At 37.0% G+C, this 17,832-nt stretch overlaps 1 long non-coding RNA gene across 9 annotated transcripts in view; it reads left to right on the plus strand.

Moving 5' to 3' along the window:
* The window catches only part of LOC141727008 (uncharacterized), a 39,062-nt gene that overhangs the window by 7,202 nt on the left and 14,028 nt on the right, over positions 1-17,832 (plus strand). For 3 of the 9 annotated variants that reach the window (XR_012577991.1, XR_012577992.1, XR_012577986.1), the window contains 3 exons: positions 52-279; positions 1,053-3,546; positions 15,226-15,314. This is a non-coding gene — a long non-coding RNA (uncharacterized LOC141727008). The remainder of the gene's footprint in view (positions 1-51; positions 280-1,052; positions 3,547-15,225; positions 15,315-17,832) is intronic. The other 6 variants (XR_012577989.1, XR_012577988.1, XR_012577993.1 and 3 more) reach the window with 6 other exon arrangements.

A 17,832-nucleotide genomic window follows, 5' to 3' on the forward strand; every position in this document is an offset into this window, starting at 1 on the left:
TTGTGTATAATTGTGTTTTCAGGTCTCACAATTCCCTTTCTTGTTTTAAAGCCAGCTGCAGCTCATTATCACTGAATTGGCAAGATCAGAGGTCTGGACTTGACTGATGTTGCTGGGGGAAACTCACTTCTGTGTCTGGAGGTGAGAACACTTACCCAAATTCAGTTCCTACGGAGTGCAACTGCTGCGTCTGGAAACACTTGGTGAACTTCAGCTCCATGAATAGCAGGAAATCTTGGATAAAAGCTTGTTAATGGGAGTGTTTCCAACTTTTCATGGGTGAGGCCAGATCTTTAGCTTATCTCTAATTCTCGTTATAGCTTGCATCACCAGGAGGGATGTACTTCAACCTATATAATTGCTTTTCCTATATGTTAATATATACGACAAGGTGTGAAATGAAGTGGCATCTGACTCCTTTATCATTTTTATCTGAATAATCTGAGGTGGGGTTATTTTTTAAGGGAAAGAATTTCTAAAATCAAAATGTAGTTTTAGACTTTTAAATTTTGAGGTGTTTGAACTGAAACAACTGAATTACAAAAGCAGAGGTCAATACCAGAATTGATGTTCCTTTAAAATAAAAAAAAAAAAATGCAAACTTTTTTCTTTTTAAGGGGGTTTTGTGTCTGATAAGGCAATGAAGGAAAATCTCACTTAGTATTTACATTACAACATTTGCTTGGCTGAAAAAATATTAATTGCTTTAGATTGATGGTGGAAAATAAAAGAAATTTAAAGTCAAGCACTCAGTTTCTCTCGAATTTGAGAAAGTAATCTGGCTTTGATATTTTTAAAGTGTGTTGGAAATGATCATTTGACCATTTTGATTTTTTTTCTATTAAAATATTTCTGTGTTTTAAAAAAAACATGGCAGATGCATTTCATTAAACCCACAATTCTTCAGTGAGTTTTCTCCACAGATGTGTGTTAACCCCTGCAAACAATTGAATGAATGAATGAATGAATTGAATGAATGATTCATTCTTTAATATTAAAAGTCAATAATTCACAGTTTCTTACTATAATTTATTTGCCTTTTTTTCTCTCAGCCCAGGTTTTCTCTTATCTCCAACCAGGAGTGAAACCTCCCTGAATAGTCTGATTATCTTTACAGGGTAAGATGATCCCACATGTCTTTGTCCTTCCAGCTGAAACCTGTTTGCACAGACTTCACTATCCAAATGCATCTTTTGAGACTGTGGGTACCACACTGGATCTGCACACATAAGAAATAAATCAAGAGTTTCTCAGCAGAAAGGCTGGTGATAGGTTTGACATAAGATTGGTTTTAAGGGGAGAAGAAGAAGAGAAAGAGACACTATTTGAAAGGCCAACAAGGAGGATGATAGAAGCCTGTCTTACCTGATTATGTCTGGGACAGAAGGCTGCAAGTAGAAGTGGAGTAGTGTGGCAGTAGACAGCCATACAGGCCTAATCCAGCGGGGAACAGGGCTTTATGGCTGACATTCAGTTGCTATAAACTCAGGCAAGAATGAGTTTCCCACACAAGCAATGTGAGGGAGCTTTTGGTTTATTTTGTTTTATCCTTTCAGTTTCTTAGCATATTAAAAGCCTGGCCAAACTCAGAATAGGGGAGGTATTGAGAAAAGGTCATCTGAAGTTGGAACCACACGGACATGGTCAACTCTGGCTTACAGCTGCAGAATATTTGTGCAGCACCTACAGTGGTGCACAGGAGGAGTAGATAGACTGAGTCCTGCTCCCTTTCCTTCCCTTTGATTCAGAAGCTGGAAACAGGAGAGCATAGCACACTGGTGACCTGGTTTTTGCACTGTCCTTCAGGAACTTGATCGCAGTCCAAAAAGCATTCCTCAGATCACAGGCTGTTGACACAGTACCTCAATATGAACTGCGGAGAGGCTGGCTTCGTTCTATATTTACTGCCACTGGCAGCCACTAGGAACTGTGCTGTGCCTGAAGCATTTCTAGCATGCTCAAAGCTAGCTCATAAGCCCCAGAAAATGAATGTTACACAACAAACTGGATCTGATATAACTGGACTTAGGGTATCGCCAGGTGATGCCCCTTGCATTGACCTACTGAATATTAGCCATGATGTTGTGGTTCTTGATTTTCAAAACTATTTTTTGTGCTGGGCTCTTTGCTAGTTTAACTCCCTGAGCTGCCTTACTGTAATGCCAGCTGAACACCAGCAGGATGGAAAACCACAAATCAGATGTCTTCATGCAAAACTGTGTGAGGTTCATTGCTATCTTACTAGGCCTCACAGAAATAACAAGGAGCACAAAAAATACAAGTAAGAGAAACCTAGTATATAAAGGGTAAGAGGAATGTATATTTACGTGTCTTTTGGAAGAGAACAGAACATCCCTTCTAGGAAGAAAGAATGGATATAATTTGGTTGAAAGTTTTTATTCTTTAAAAAGGAAATTAAGATTCAGACCTCTGAAAGGAGGAAGAAAAAAATAGCTGACAATTACCGATTCGTTTTTCTTTGCCCCCTTCTTTCAATAATTCCAGTAGAGTTACCATTATGCTTACTGAAGAAGCTAAAATCCTGGAAGCATCAGAAAATGAGCTGAAATTCAAAACAAATTCAAACGTGTAAGTTTGCATCTGCGAATAAACCACACAGTAGTACATTCATTACCAATATACAAATGTGCAAATTTCTTACCATATCTTCATTAGTCGATGTTATGTATAGAAGATGGATGGTAGTTTATCATCTGTTCTGACCTCCCTTCAGCTGGAAAAAAAACAACCTCTGACTCATGCTGAAATGTATTTTGTATGGGTTGTGGTGGCTTTAACTTCCAGCCTCAGTTTACAAGATATGCTAGGCAAAAACAAAGGAAAGAAGAACAATAGCCTCAAGTGAATGTGAATGAAGTCATCCGTTATGAACTCCTAGAAGGGAGAGGGGGACAAGTCTTATTAAAGTTTTTCAGCATGTGTCAAGTAGAAAGTAAAGCCCAGAAAAGAAGCATTCAAACTAAGATTTCTGCAAGTGATTCAACTATTTCTTTTTCCTTTTCTTTACTGAGCTAACTTTATTACTGTGGCAATACTGAGACCTCAGTCTGTTTCAAACCAATAATTCTAATTACTCAAAATCTTTGAGGGCTCATCTTTTAGTTTCTCTGTCTTGGATACAAAATCTAACTTTTATATTTATTAAGACATTGATTAAATTTGAAGTCTGTGGTGTGACTCTCGAATATAGAGGCAGCAGTTCTGCTGTTGCATATTTACTGGCATGGGAAGTCAGCAATCAGAGATAGTAAATCATCCTCTCACTGTGTAAATGAGTTAAAAATATTAGAGGTACTACTCTGCACTTATGTGATTGTATGCCTGTATTATAAGAGACACATTATCCACTTCCACTATGATACCTTAAGAATACTGTTAATAATTCACAGCCTCTGAATAAGCAAGAGATCTTTGCAGAAATGGGAACTTGTGCAAATCCCCCCAGAGAAGTTATGAGCAGTGCTGGTGGAACAGCAGTCTGAGGTCAGCAGTAGCCTTCATACAGCAAAACTCATAAACAAGCTGGTGAGTCAAACTCATTTCCTTGACTAACAGGAATAGGATTTCATAAACACAGCAATCACTTAGTGCTCTCTGAACCAATTGTGAACTGTTTATGTCAGTTTATGCAGCAGAGAAATGGAGGGGAAGGCAGTTTCCAGCAGCTCTTTCGGAAACACTTCTATAAAGAGTCTTTTTCAGATAATATAATAGTGGTTAGATTTTGGGTAATGTGGGAGACATTTTATTAGGACTCATTTAACTTGACACTTAATACAGCCTTATTTCTGACCTACTCTTTGGTGAACTGGTATATTTTTTTAATGTTACTCTATGTGTTATGTCATGGTGGCTTAATGTCCTTATTAAACTATTTACTTGTGTTTGAAAAAGTCAGTGTAAGATCAACCTAATAAAATGCTCCATCTCAGAAAATTCACTGTCCTTCTAGTGAGGCAGCACGGTCCTTCAAATCCTCTTTATTTCAGTGGAGATTCAGAGAGATCAGATTTGTAAAAGAGGTAAAGACCTCACTAATGCAAACACTTAACCATTTAAATTCAGAGCACTGTTTCAAGGATCTATTATATTTTATCAGCCTTTTTCAAATGTTGGGAACCAGATGATCAAATATAAAATATATTCTGTATTTGGTTACAACTTTATTCCAAAGGTTATATTTTAAATATTTTAATTCACAAAAAGTGGATAATGTCTTCAGCCCAGCTCCTAAATATTCTGGCATTGGTCTTCAGTGCAATTGCAGACCAGCTACACACCATGAATTCACTTCCCTGGACATTTCATGCCTGTGGTCATATGAGAGGCCTAGGTGATAGTCAGGAAATGCAAAGAATACTCTGCAGTTGCCCACGGTGGAGGATTGATTTAGCACACACACACCCTCCTTCAAATCTTCAGGTGGGGCATGGGCTGCAAAGATTTCCCATGTTGTTCTGCAGCCGTGTTCTTTGTGTCACATCATTTATGGTGTTGACATTGAAAAGGCATCACAATATACTACTGATCTAAGCTTCCTCCTCCTCCACTTCTGTGAGATGGTGGCAGAACCTGATGGAGCAGGTCTTGAATCATCACAGCACAGTGAAAGCTGTCCACCATCCATAATAAAAGCCTCTCACACTTGTCTGCTGTCCCACTCTGCAGGCAGAGTTCATGTCATCAAGATTTTGGAGCATGTGCTAGTCTTTAGATATTAGTGGTTGTTTGGCACTAAGTTTTTTCAGTGAAAATAGACACCAACTCTCTCCAGCATTGTCAGTGGGGAGTGGAAAGATTTCCTCTGCTAGATGCGTTTTAAAATTTACCAAGATGTATACCAAATATTTTTTTCTCAAAGTGCACCCTGTCATTTTTTAAGAAACCTGTGCAGTATAACTTGTGCACTGGAGGGTTACCTGCTACTATTTCAATGGCAGAAACTCATCCTGCATAGCAAGGGCTGCTTCTTGCATTCCTTTCCTTTTCCCCTCCCAGCCTCCTTGTGTGCCACTTGCTTCTTATCCTGAATTCCAGCAACAAATCTCACATTTCTTCCAAAATTTTAATCCAGATTTTTCACTTGTTCAATGGCAAGTCTTTCTCTATGTCTTTCCTTTCTACAACTCCAAGATTTTTACATATTTCTCTGGTTTTGCTGTTTTCCCTTTTACCCTTATGCATCCACTCCTTACCACTCTCACTCATTTCTTTCTTTCTTCTTTCCCTCTCTCAGGAGGGAGTGCTTTCAGAAGTGTATTAGAAAGTTGGCGGAGTTGAAATGGAATAATTTCATTGGAAAAAAGTCAAAGGCTGCTAAAGTTTGAGGTTTTGATGATCACATTCTAGTAAATCCTCCACCCTTCTGTGTTTCTGTTTTCCCCAATGGTAGCAGTAGAATTTTGCCCTTCTATTTTCCTTGAAACTTCAAAACTGATTGAGAACATGTGACATTCATACACTCTTGTGTAACAGTCAAAAGGAGCAATATCTTAAGGCTGAGGACAAGATCCTGCAGGCTCAGTCAGCAACACCATGAAGCTGGAGAAGAAAATTTTGTCAGCTGGGAGAAGATCCTGAATACCTGAAAGCATCTTCATCCTTAAGGGTCAGGGGACTGAGTGGAACAGGACAAAGGGTCCATGGAGAGAAGAAGCTGTCTATGGACACAAAGCTTTGAACATGCAAAAGCTCCAAAAATACAAAATCCTCAAACTCTGAAAAGCTGGAGATCAGATGGTTCCTGACCAGTTTTTCTAGCTTTTATTTTGTTTTGTTTTTTTATTTTCCAGTCATGACTCTGTGTCTAAGTGAGTGCAAACTGAGGAAGTGAAAGATAACAAAAAATTAATTTGTTGGCAAACTGCTGTGAATTTTCATGCAACTTTTTGCAATAGTGCAGTTGTTTCACCTGGTAATAATGGCTGCAATTATTTCGGAAATGTATTTGTCAGAGAAACTTGGAGTGGAAACACAATAAAGTTAATATTCTTTTTGATATAAAGTGAATGAATTTGTATGCTGAAGTTGTAGCTTATTGTACCTGGTATGTGCAACTCTGTGTTGTCATCTAGGACAAATTAGGAAAACATGTAGGATCTTCTGTGAAAACTAAAACAACGTGCACCACTGCTGAAAATAGACACACAGCAAAAGTTGAACCTTGAAGCCCCATGAGATTTTCTTGACATGAAATAGTAAATGCAAGGACTGGAGTAATTGACAGGATTATGGGAGGGAGAAAAATTACAAACTCCTACTGACAAAGAAGTGACAATTCATCTCAGAAACAACCGGAGAAACTCTGATTAAACATAAAGAAAAAACTCAAAATTCATTGTAATTTAAGGTCTTTTGCTAGCTGAAGAGGAAATGAGTGACATATAGTATCTTAAAACTAACATAGATGTGATTTCTATATATTCCATGAGTAAGAATTTGTAATAATGTTGGAAGTGTAACAGGAAAACTTTGCTGCTAAAGAATACATCCTGCAGTAAATATTGAACTCTATTTCAGGGAACCCAGTCCTTTTAGGTTTTCCACATCTGTTTCATATCCAATTTATGTCAACAGTAATTGAAATCTGTTACCATCTGGGTTTTGGGTGGGCTGCATTGAATGAGTTACCAAGAAAAATGTAACTTCTAGCATGAATTAAACATCATTCAAGGTCCTCTGGTGCCTTCTGTAAACTGAGGGGAGAAGACATAGAGCCTTGACTTGTGTGGAATTGGAAATTAAGGAACTAAATTTTTTGCAGAAGGAAAAATGTTGCCTTCAGTCAGGAGAATGATGGGTTAAGACATAGGGCCCTCTATACAGTGATATTTGCTTATTATACAGAAAATTTGAATAAGCACCCACATGTCCACAAGCATTTTACTTTGCAAAATCTATTTCTTTTGGTCTGTATGTAATGCAAACTGTACCTTAACCATAATATTTCAAAATGTATAAGAAAGAAATTACTAGACAAACAAAAGAGTGGGAACAGATGTTAACATACTCACTCTAGGGAGGTCAAATGTAAATTCACTGTAGGAGACCAAACTCAGTAATTGGACTGCCTAACAAATTAGATTCCCAGTGTGTGCTTTGATAAGTACAAGTTCTTTGTTTTCACACAATAGCTTCTTTATCACTAAAATCTCCACATTATGAAACAAGAACATTTCTTGCAATATTCATGGTTTCTATTGAGGAAATAAAACACTCTAATATGAGTCTTTAAGTGAAAATTCAATGCTACAGCCTGTGGCTTGAATGTTACATCTAAATCAGGTACAGACATATCAAGGGGGCTTGTTTTCATAACCCAATGTTGTTTTTGGAGAAGTTAATGGGATGTTTGTTGCTGGCAATACTAAAGGGTGGCTAGAGACCAAAGGAGCAGTTATCAAAGGCTGTATAAACGGGGAAAAGTACCCATGTAGGCCTACAATAGTGACTGAGGGAGACAAAATTTGACTTGGGACTTGCAGAGGCCGTCTCCAAGCTATATTATTCATGTTTCTATGACTATTTATATTTCATTACCAGAGACTTCTCTTTTGAAGCATCTATTGTGTTAATGATCCCCTTTAAACTGAGTAATCTTAACTTTGTAATTTTTTTAATTTTTTGAAAGGATCATAGCTTTAAGACTAGGGAATAATGGATGCAGTAGGAAAAAATGCCTACCCAACAGAATTCTCTTTGGTTTCTTGATTGAACTCATAGCTACATAGATCTTAGGCTGAAAAATTTCCTAATGTCTTTTTACCACTATGGGAAAAAAGTAATTTTTTTGAGAATCTGAACAGCCCATAGAGACCAATAAAAACAGCAGGTCTTAGATGAAATAGCTGGCAAAATACCTAACTTTTAGGAGGGGCATCATTAAGACAGAACATTCAATGACCGTTCAAATTAATCAGCATAAATATTCATAGATTCTTCATCCTTGAAGAATCACTCTCTTCTGGAAAGTACAGCTTTAATAATATTGTACATCACAGCTTCATGACATCATCACAAAATTTTGGCCTAGGAAGTGGCATGTGTGGATATAGATTGTTTTATTTTGTGAGAGCTCAGAGGTTTTGTTTAAGTGTTCATTACTGTGGTAATTCCACTTAGGAACCAGCAAAAGAGCTGGGGATAGGTATTGCAACCACAATGTATATCATGTAGCCATCCTCTTGGAATGTAGCCATCCTCTTTCAGGGACAAGGAGGGAAATTTCCTTCAACTCTGGGTGCTCTATATCAATTACTACTGAGTCATAGATCCACTGTGTACTTCACGTATTTTGGCTTCGAAATGAATTACAAAAGGATGACAAACAGGAGAAACCTACTGAAAATATGATTAAAAAATGAAAGTATGATTAAATTGGTACTATGTAGTGCTTAGTGTCTAGCTTTAGATGGGTTAACATACAATCTTTATTTGTGTATGTGCACAGGTTGAGAGCTGGAGAAAGATGATAGCTGCTTTCTTGTTTGCAAGTGCCACCTTGTCTTAGAGCGTCTATATGATACTAGTATCCCCTTTGCCTGTTCTGCTTATGCTGGATAATAAGATTTGCCCCTTTGAGACTGGTTGTGAGAGTGATGGGGGGAGAGAAGTTTTCAGACACTGCTCTCACTCATCCACATTCCTGCTCGTGGACTGTATTGTCTGCAGCATGGACAGACAGCCGGACAGAGCTCTCCTCTGCTTTTAGTTAGTTTTTAGCTAGCTGAGGAAGTGAACTTCCCTGGGCTGTGGTTTTTCTTTTTCTTGGAACTGTTCAAACCTTCTCTGGACTGAAAATCCAGAAGAGCACCGGGAGCTCACACCTGTGGCCCACCAGGGCCCAGGACACAGCATTTCCTGCCCAGCTGGGACTGATGAGAGACTGAATGAGCTAAGCTGCAGCCCACAAAAAGGACTTTCTGAGTTTTTCCATCTCTTCAGAACAGTGAGAGATTTTATCGTGCAAAGTTATTAATTTTTAATGTTTGTGAACACTTGTTAAATAAACAGGGTTTTTCCATTTTTCTCCAAGAAAATACTTACCTGAACCAGTAGGGAGAGGGTCTTGAATCTGCTTTCTGGAGGGACCCTCTTGGAATTTTGTCCCAAATTTGCCTTAAATCAGGACACACCCTCTGCACTCTTTCCTCAGTGTCTTTTGGGTTTATTGCCCACACCAGGACAGCAGAGGAGTGAGTTTAGAATCATTGGGCTGTTACTCTTCTGTGGGCTAGAAATTGAAGTACTGGTTGTTTGGGAGTTTGAGTTAATATCTCTACCAATGATAAACACAGGATAAAAGAAAATGGAGAACAGCTCAATGGAGAGGCCCAACAAAATTCTCCACCCTTCAGAGAATATTTCCTTAGGCTTTGTAACTAAGTTCTCAGTAGTGCTAAGTTCGACTTAATATGGATGTAGAAATATGGAGTATATATTTTTTGAAGTCAAAGCAAACACTGAAGAACAAATTGTGAAATCTCATTTGGCAGAGGGAAGTTTCGTCATTGGCTTTTCTCTCAGCCTCAGGAGGTTTCATAACATCTGAAGATGTTATCATGAGTGTGAGAAAGCTGACATTTTAGAAAGAGTCTAAGAATGGAAAAAATTATTAACTATTAAATATCAAGGATGTGAATGGAGTGCACAAATGGTCATAAATGATCACAGGATGCTTAAGTAATGATCATTAACGGCTTTAAGAATGTATGCTTTATAATGTCTCTTATGTCTTGTAAAAAGACATCTTCTTTATGGTCCCCATATGCTTCCCATGTTTGGGAAAGCCCTAAATGCTCCCACATTTCAAGACATCTGGAGATTCCACTGGCTGGGGTCTTACCTGGTGTCTTTGAAAAGCTACCCACAAACATAAAAACAAAGATATATACAGATGGCTTAGAGTGTGAAACAGGGATAACTTTCTGAGTATCAGAGGTTCATTTACCATATTGAATTTCATGTGTGTGTAATTCAAAGAGACTTTACCATAGGACTTCATTATTGGCTTTATTCTGACTCTTCCAAGTAGTTTTGTGTCATCAGACGTTACTGTTACACCACAATCAATACTTTTATCTAAATTGTTTATGAGTATGTTGAACAACAGACATCTTGCTGCTAACTCTTTCTTATCATGAAAAAGTTCTTAATTCTTTAGGTGCACATAGCATTTGCCACTGTTTCTGACATGAAACGGAATATTACATAAAACACACTTTTCCAGGGCTTTTATAAATACAGAGATGTATATATGCATGTGTAGTATGCATTTCTTATTATATTTTTATGTAGATATTTGTGTATATATGTCTGTATAAATACATGCATCCAAAATTCTTTTAAAGAAAAGTATTTGCATTTTCTTGATTAACAGAAAATTAATTAATTAATTAATTCTACTATGCTGCAGTATAAAAGAAAGAGTTGTAATAACATTATTATGAAATCTATACATGTAGAAAATCATCTGTTCATGCTGATACCATATAAAAATGAAGTCACTGTTGTTTAATTTGGCTGTGAAAAGAAATACTTCTGGACCACCAGAATATTTTTGCCAATGTTTTATCTTTTGTTGTCTTTAGAAAATGAACACAGCTTGTCAATTAGCTTTGAAGAAGTTCTGACTGAACCCAGGAACTAACAGATCTTCTCCAGAGACTGTGATATGTTTTGAAAAGGCTGATTAACCGAGTTTACCTGCTGTAAAGGTTACATGCTTAATTTTATCTGTAACATGAATTCAAACGTAAAAAACGTCCATAAAGTTTTAATGTGACTGATTTAGAACTACCACAGTTTTATGTGAACATGCAGCTTTTCATGTGGGTTTTTTTTCCCGCTTTTTTCTTTTACCAGTTGAAATTTTTTTGGGGATGAGGAAAGCAAAAACTTTCCTCTTTTCTGGTACTTCCAGCCTTAAATATATAACAGAAAATAAAGTATGCCCGTACACCTCAGACCTTTGGCAAATGTGTTGTCATTTGAAAATCCTGGACATGTCATTTTTTTCTGGCTTTGAGAAATAGTTTTCCATCAATGAGGTGAAAGGATCTGATCATGATAGCCCTTTCAAAATGTTGTGTTTAGACTGACAGTGCAACTGAAATTATTGTGAGTGGACTAAAGTTGTGTTATTTTTTATATGTCATACAAATGCATTTAGCTATGTTTTAATTCTCCACATTGAGAGAAAAGTGAATTGAACAACTGAAATAAAACAGAAACCTTCTACATGAGTAACTCATGTAGCCGACACATTTTTCTATTTCTAAAGATGCCTTTTACCAAGAATTCTGTTTTCTATTAAACAAATGTCACTTTTTCACCATTAATAACCTCATTGACTGCTGTGTGGCAATTTAGGTTGTGTGAAAATGTCTGATTACATATAAATGTATAAATGTATAAATTTTGGGAAGTTTTTGAGTTACAGGGAGTTTCCCTTGTTTATATCTTGTACATTTCTTAATCTGTGAGGATCTGGGTGAAAGTGAGAGATAATGAAGTATTAATTATTTTATGGTAATATAGGAATCATTCTTTGGCTGGGAAAGTTGCTGATTGAAGATTTGTGATGGTGGTAGTAATTAGATTTTTGTAACCTAAGGATGTGCTAGCTAAGATGAAATGAAATGCTGTTCCAGACTTTTTATTAGCTGTAGCATATACATCAGCAAATAATAAGATTCAGATTTCCTTATTTTAGGATTTCTCAATTTCTGTTTGTATGAGTCTTTTGGGAATGAATAATACAGTCATTGTTTTTTAAAGCCCTATAAGTATTCTTCACCATCTCAGCATCTTTGGGAACTAACTACAGTGCATTCCACAGCTTGTATGAGTCCATGTAATGTAAAATTGCTATTAGATCACACATTTTGAAACCTTTCACTCTTGTGTGTGAATTTTCTGTAAGAAGAACTGTTTGTTAGCTCTTGAGTGGCTGTTTCTAAACATAAACTGAAGACCTTTTTTTTTAAATTTTTTTCCCCTGGGCTTCTCTCTATAGCTTCTCATAGAACACATGTTTTTGAACATGTACAACTCATGTTTTTAAAACTTACTATCTGAAGTTTTTTACACAGTAAATACCTGCAGATACCTATGTTGCCTACTTTCCTCCAAGGTGAAAAAAATTTCTCCTCCCCTCTCTCTGTATTGTTTCCTCAATTTCCAATTCTTTCCCATTTGCTGAGTAATACAGAAGTTAACTGGCTTATGGTTATTTTACTTCCTCATTTGAGTATCGGGATAATTAATTGTGTAGTTTGTAATCCAAATACCAGGATGGTACTGACAAACTCTTTGGGTGCTAAAGATGTGTTCTTTAAATCGCCATCTTAAGAGCTAGGGCCAAATCCCGACGCAGTCGTTCAGATTTTATTCTGAGCTACTTTTATTCTCATAATTACTGAGTATCATCTTGAGGTCTTTCTTGAACAGAGGGACATGAAAACTGAAGATGGGTTGTCTGCTCACAAGGTGATACATAAGAAGAAGAAGGAAAAGAGTCGGAAGGCTCATTTCTGTCCCTGCCCCATAACTTCTGCCTTCTGCTCTGCATCTCCTCACCTGCAGCGTTTCATGCACAGCTCTCTGAACTCGTCATGAGAATGGACTCAAAATGAGTTAATGGTGATATTTTCCTCACACCTTTTCTTTATTCATTGGCTGCACACTGATCTTATGTTGCAGATATATCTTCCTTCTCTGTATGCTTCAGAATATATGGGGAGAAAGGAACACCAACATGCACAGCATCAGAAGCCATGCTGGATTTGCTGACAATGAGCATCCTTACTTTTTTTGGTTTGCTCCACAAAAAACTGGAGGAAAAGAGAGGGTATGAAATTATGAATCTACAGATACTTTTACAGAAATTAATGTCTGTTTTTGCATTTGTTTTACCTTTAAAAGACAAATCCTTCTGTGAAGGTCATAAAATGGGCTAAGATTTATTTACCTCAGAGATAAGGAATTTTATTGCTTGCAAGGTTATTTATGACATAAGCAAAGACAAACAGAAGGAAGAAAGATTACATTTGTCGTGAATACCCAAGAGAAAATGTTGATAAACTGGGAGTTTTGGAAATGCCAAGTGTATTACTTTACCCATTTTCATTTCTAGAAGTGGAGTTAGAGGTTTATTAATGTATGAAGGTAAGACCAGCACATGCTACACTATTTTTTGCCCATCATCTGAGAAAACGAATAACAACTAATAGTATTAATTTAATATTCTAGGCAAGTTGCACAGTCTTAATGATGAACTCATGATGGAGTAAATCACTGATTTTTTTTGTCCCAGCTGCATCTCCTGAATTTGTACAAGAACACAGTCTTGCTGGATTGGGGCAGGGCAGAGCCAGGAACATGTAGGTCAAAAAGAAAGATCAGAATGTACTTGCTGACACTGCATAGGACATGAGTTTCTTGGAAAGCAATGAGCTAAGCACAATTTTGGTAGGATTCCAAACGCAGTTCAGGGTGTAGCTGATGATGTTTTTTTGTCCTTTCTTTGGAACTTGCGTTTTTTGCTTCTAGGCTTCAAGCTTTTCTCACAAAACAAGGTGGTTAGAAAGTTACTGCAGACAAAACTCTAAAACTACTGTGGGAGTCACCTTGCCTCACTCCAGGGACTGGAGCTCTTCTGGAAGTACTAGAAATCACACGATGAAATCACACCCTTGGGCACCACTTGGTAGAGAAAGAGGAATAAACTCCCAGTAGGAGACTCTGGGGCAGGGCTAACACACAGCTGCCTCCACCATCACAGAGTTGAAAACTTGTCTGGTGCATTCTATTGGTCCTCTGTATCCCTTTAGTCTCCTTTACACCTTTCTTCATTAAACATTGAGTTATGTGCTTTGTTGGTTTTTCTCCCCAGGCGGGGTTAGAGCAGCATTGGAAGGCAAGGGGAGCTGTCAGATAAAAACTGTCTGACTCTGTCAGATAAAAATTGGTAGGAGTGCTAGGCAGGACAAAGTCCTACTGATATTTGAGTTTTTCACAGGTAGGGTGACTTAGGAGTAAATTGGGCCTCATCAGAAAGAGATAGCTGGTGGGTGATTCAGCTCTGGGCAGCTATAGTGGCATTGTCCCCAGGTGTTTCTAAATTATCACTGAACTTTGTAAATCAGTGGAGAATGCTGATGATCCATCAAAGCAATATGGAATGAAGACTGAAAATTTTTATCTATACTAATTCAAACTCAGTTGGTATTGCTAAGGACTCAAGCTGAAGATCACCTCTGCTATTTTCTGCATCAAAATGAGCAAGGCCGAGTTTAGGGGCAGTTGAAAGGAAAAACTGGCTTAGATATATATAGGAAAGGAAAAACAAGCAAATATGAATTATTTGCCACTTGCTACTATTTTCTGAGAAAATCAACACTGGTGAAAAATATAATTACTTTTTTACTTTATTTGAAAATGAAGATATCAATAAAAGGTGACAAAATATAATCTAAGAAAACAGGAGAAGGCCAGCTTTTTTTCATTTTCTCTTTTAAAAAATCAGTATTGTCAACCCTAGCCATTCTAAAAGAAAACTACTACATGAGGATTTTCTCAAAAGGAATAAGTTTGAAGGTGAAGTGTATGCCTGTGTCTATTAGTGTGAATATCAGGCTTGTGACATCAGAGTTCATTCCAGTTATGTTTTCAAATATTCCTCAACAATGTATTAGCCTTTTACTGATTTTTCTTTCAATGGAGATCTTCTTTTTATCAATTGACTTGAGGAAAGAGGTCTTTAGTGTTCAAATATGAATGAAATAAAAATCAAATCTCATAATACTGTTCTGTGCTCTGATATAGTGATTTAAGTTAGAACTTTATATATTTTGTTTTTCAGGTTTGGGTTCTTTTGTCTGGTCGGTTTTGGATTTTTTATTTAATTTTATGGTTTTTTTCCTGTTTTTTGTTTTGATGAACTTTTAACTCTTTTTTAGTGAAGTATGGATTGCATAAGGTGTATCTGTTTTACGGGATTATACCTAAGACAGAAAACCCAGACACCTGTCTTCCAGATGAGAAGTTGTCTCTTCTGCTGTGTTTGTTTAAGCTGCAAAGTCCAGCCTGGCACTCGTGCCTCCCTGTTCCCATCAGCAACCCAATCACGTCTGGAGCACTGACCTATTTGCCTGGCACACTGCTAAGACTTACAGCAGTAACTATTTCTGATTTCTCTTCCAGGCAGCAGAATGAGTTTGTGGTGCATCACCTCCTCACCAACTCCAAAGTAAGAATAAGACCAGTCTTATCATCTCTGAAGGCTCAAGAGGGTATGATAATGAATTATTTGCCCTGTTTGCTTCTACGGTGCCCTGTTGCAGTCACATTTAGTCTGTCCTTCTGCTTCTCCTTAAAAAGTCGTACAGCCCAGGAAAGGGGGACTCCTGCTTAATGGCAATGACATTGTCAAGTTTTTAAAATGTGGTTTCTCTGTACTGGCTTTTCTGAGAAGCTGTGGGAAGTTCAGTCTTGTGTGATATCACAATGTTTGCTATAAAGAGCTGCTCTCAATCACCCAGGCAGCGACAGGATATGTCAGGGCTGACATTAAAAGAATCAGGAAAAAAAAAGTAGTAGTAATGATAATGATAATGATAATGATAATGATAATTAATGATTGATAATGATAATAATGTTGTAGGGAGGGGGCTGGGGAAGGGAAACTCAGCATTGGTTACAGAAACATGACTCAGCTCGTGTTCAGTAAGCCCTCTGCTCAAGCCCATTACACAACACCCTTAGCAGGAGCTTTCGTGCTTCGTGCATGGCTTCTCCACTCTGATTTCCTGTTTACACCAGGCTAGGAAAAAAACTCCAGAGAATAGCTGGAGAGCTGGGTCCTGGCTGCAGGGGAGCTCCTGCCAGAGCAAGTTTTGCAGGATTTAGATCCAGACATGTCCTGGCATTGTCCCAGTCTTTAACAATAAATACAATAGTTTCACTCCAGCAGTAGTTGTATGTTCTGGTAAGCACACACCAGCTGTGTTCCTGCTCCTGCAGTCCAAGTGCTTTCCCAGACAGAATACTTCATAAAACAAAAATAGGCTTGTGCCATTTACGAGGTCTATTATTTTTAATGCATCTTTTTGTTTTCTAATACATTTCCTTATTTCTAAATTAAGCTAATCAAAATAATTAAATTAATAATGTAGCTTTTAGAAACTTTTCAAACATATGCTTTGTAAAGGAAAAAAAGTGAGAAAATACATGTGCAGGTTTGTTTTGCAATTTATTAACCAAAATGTACCAATACTGGCCAAACCATTGGAGAGCAAATAATGAAATAAAGGAAAATGTGAATCTCTCAAGTTTACCCCCAAAATTTCCTTTACACATACCAAAGTAGTTGAAACAGTTGTTAGTTATAAGAACCTCTGCAATAATGGATCAACCCATTTTTTTCTGTTTTCAGTGTTTGTCCAAGTGACAAGTACATATATAAACCCAGGAAACTAGGAAATTTAACATGCAGCCTTTAAATCTGACTTCTAAAACCTATGTTCTACCATGTTAACTTCAATGGACATTTTAAAAATATAAAATAAAATAATATTAAAAGTCTATTTCAAATAGATTAAATACAGATAAAAATCTACATAAAATAAAGTATAGAAAAAATTATTTTGTAAAGAAATAAGTTTCAGTTTTAAGATTTCAGATGGTTGTTTATAATATTCATAAATGGAAGAAGAAGCAAAGCATTTTAAATATGGAAAATAAATTGCTGGTGTCTGTTTTTATCTGCCTGAAAAACATTTTGTTTAGTAATCTTAAAATGAAATTGTAATTTCTTTCCTGTCAAGTTACTTGACGTAGTGCTTTAGGCTATAATAGCTGGAATGTGTTCCTCAATATATCAATTACCTGGTCTTCCATTATTTAAAAGGAAGCACAAGGACTTGAAAAACCTTATTGAAGGAGATAATTTGGGTAGCTCCTGCTAGCAAAGAATCCCTTCCCAACTGCTCCTATATGTGTTTCATTTACATATAACTTCATTCAAATCCAGAACTATCTGAGGCTTTACTTAACAATTTATGGTCATGCTATAAGATGTGGGAGATGGCAAGTATGTTGAATATATTGCTATTTAAAGCTTGCACAGCTTTGGAAGCCGGAAGACTACTGAGATCATAGTGAAAAAAGTAGAGAAGGTAAAGGTGAGAAAGTGTTCTTTAAAACAAAGAGAAAAATGAGATCACTAAGATGGTTTTCAAATACTAACTCTCCTGCATGCTACAGCTGTCATGGCAGAAGGATTACTCTGGATTCACAAGCAAAAATGTATACTTAGTAGAAATGATCAAAGTGAAACTTTTGGTAGCTGCTTGATGTAGCTTATGGCAGCAGTAGTTAGATTGGAAAATGACATTTAAACTGCATCTGGCTGTAAGTGTTGCTTATAAATGTGCTCTTCAAAGACACTGGTCACCTGGAGCAAACTCAGAGAGCAAATTATAGATGTTGAGTTCTAGCTTTTTTCTATTGTTGTCCAATGCACACGGAATACTTTCAGTAAGAGAGGCGTTCTTAGGCATATTTTTCATTGAAAAGTGGGTTTCTAATACCATAAATATTGCCTAGAAGAACTAATTTGATTTCCTTTTTAAGAAGAGAGAAGAAGGAAGGAATCAAAGAGAAAAATACAAGAAGGACTCAAAGGAAAATAAGGGCACCAATGTGTCCCTTCTAAATGGAAGATTATAACCATAGTTTTTGTTAGGTTAAAAAGGTGAAGTCATGTTTGTTGCAAGCTAGACTTTCCTCATGCAGGCATTAAGAGGTATT

The sequence above is a fragment of the Zonotrichia albicollis genome, chromosome Z (genome assembly GCF_047830755.1).
Source record: "Zonotrichia albicollis isolate bZonAlb1 chromosome Z, bZonAlb1.hap1, whole genome shotgun sequence".
Lineage (NCBI taxonomy): Eukaryota > Metazoa > Chordata > Aves > Passeriformes > Passerellidae > Zonotrichia > Zonotrichia albicollis.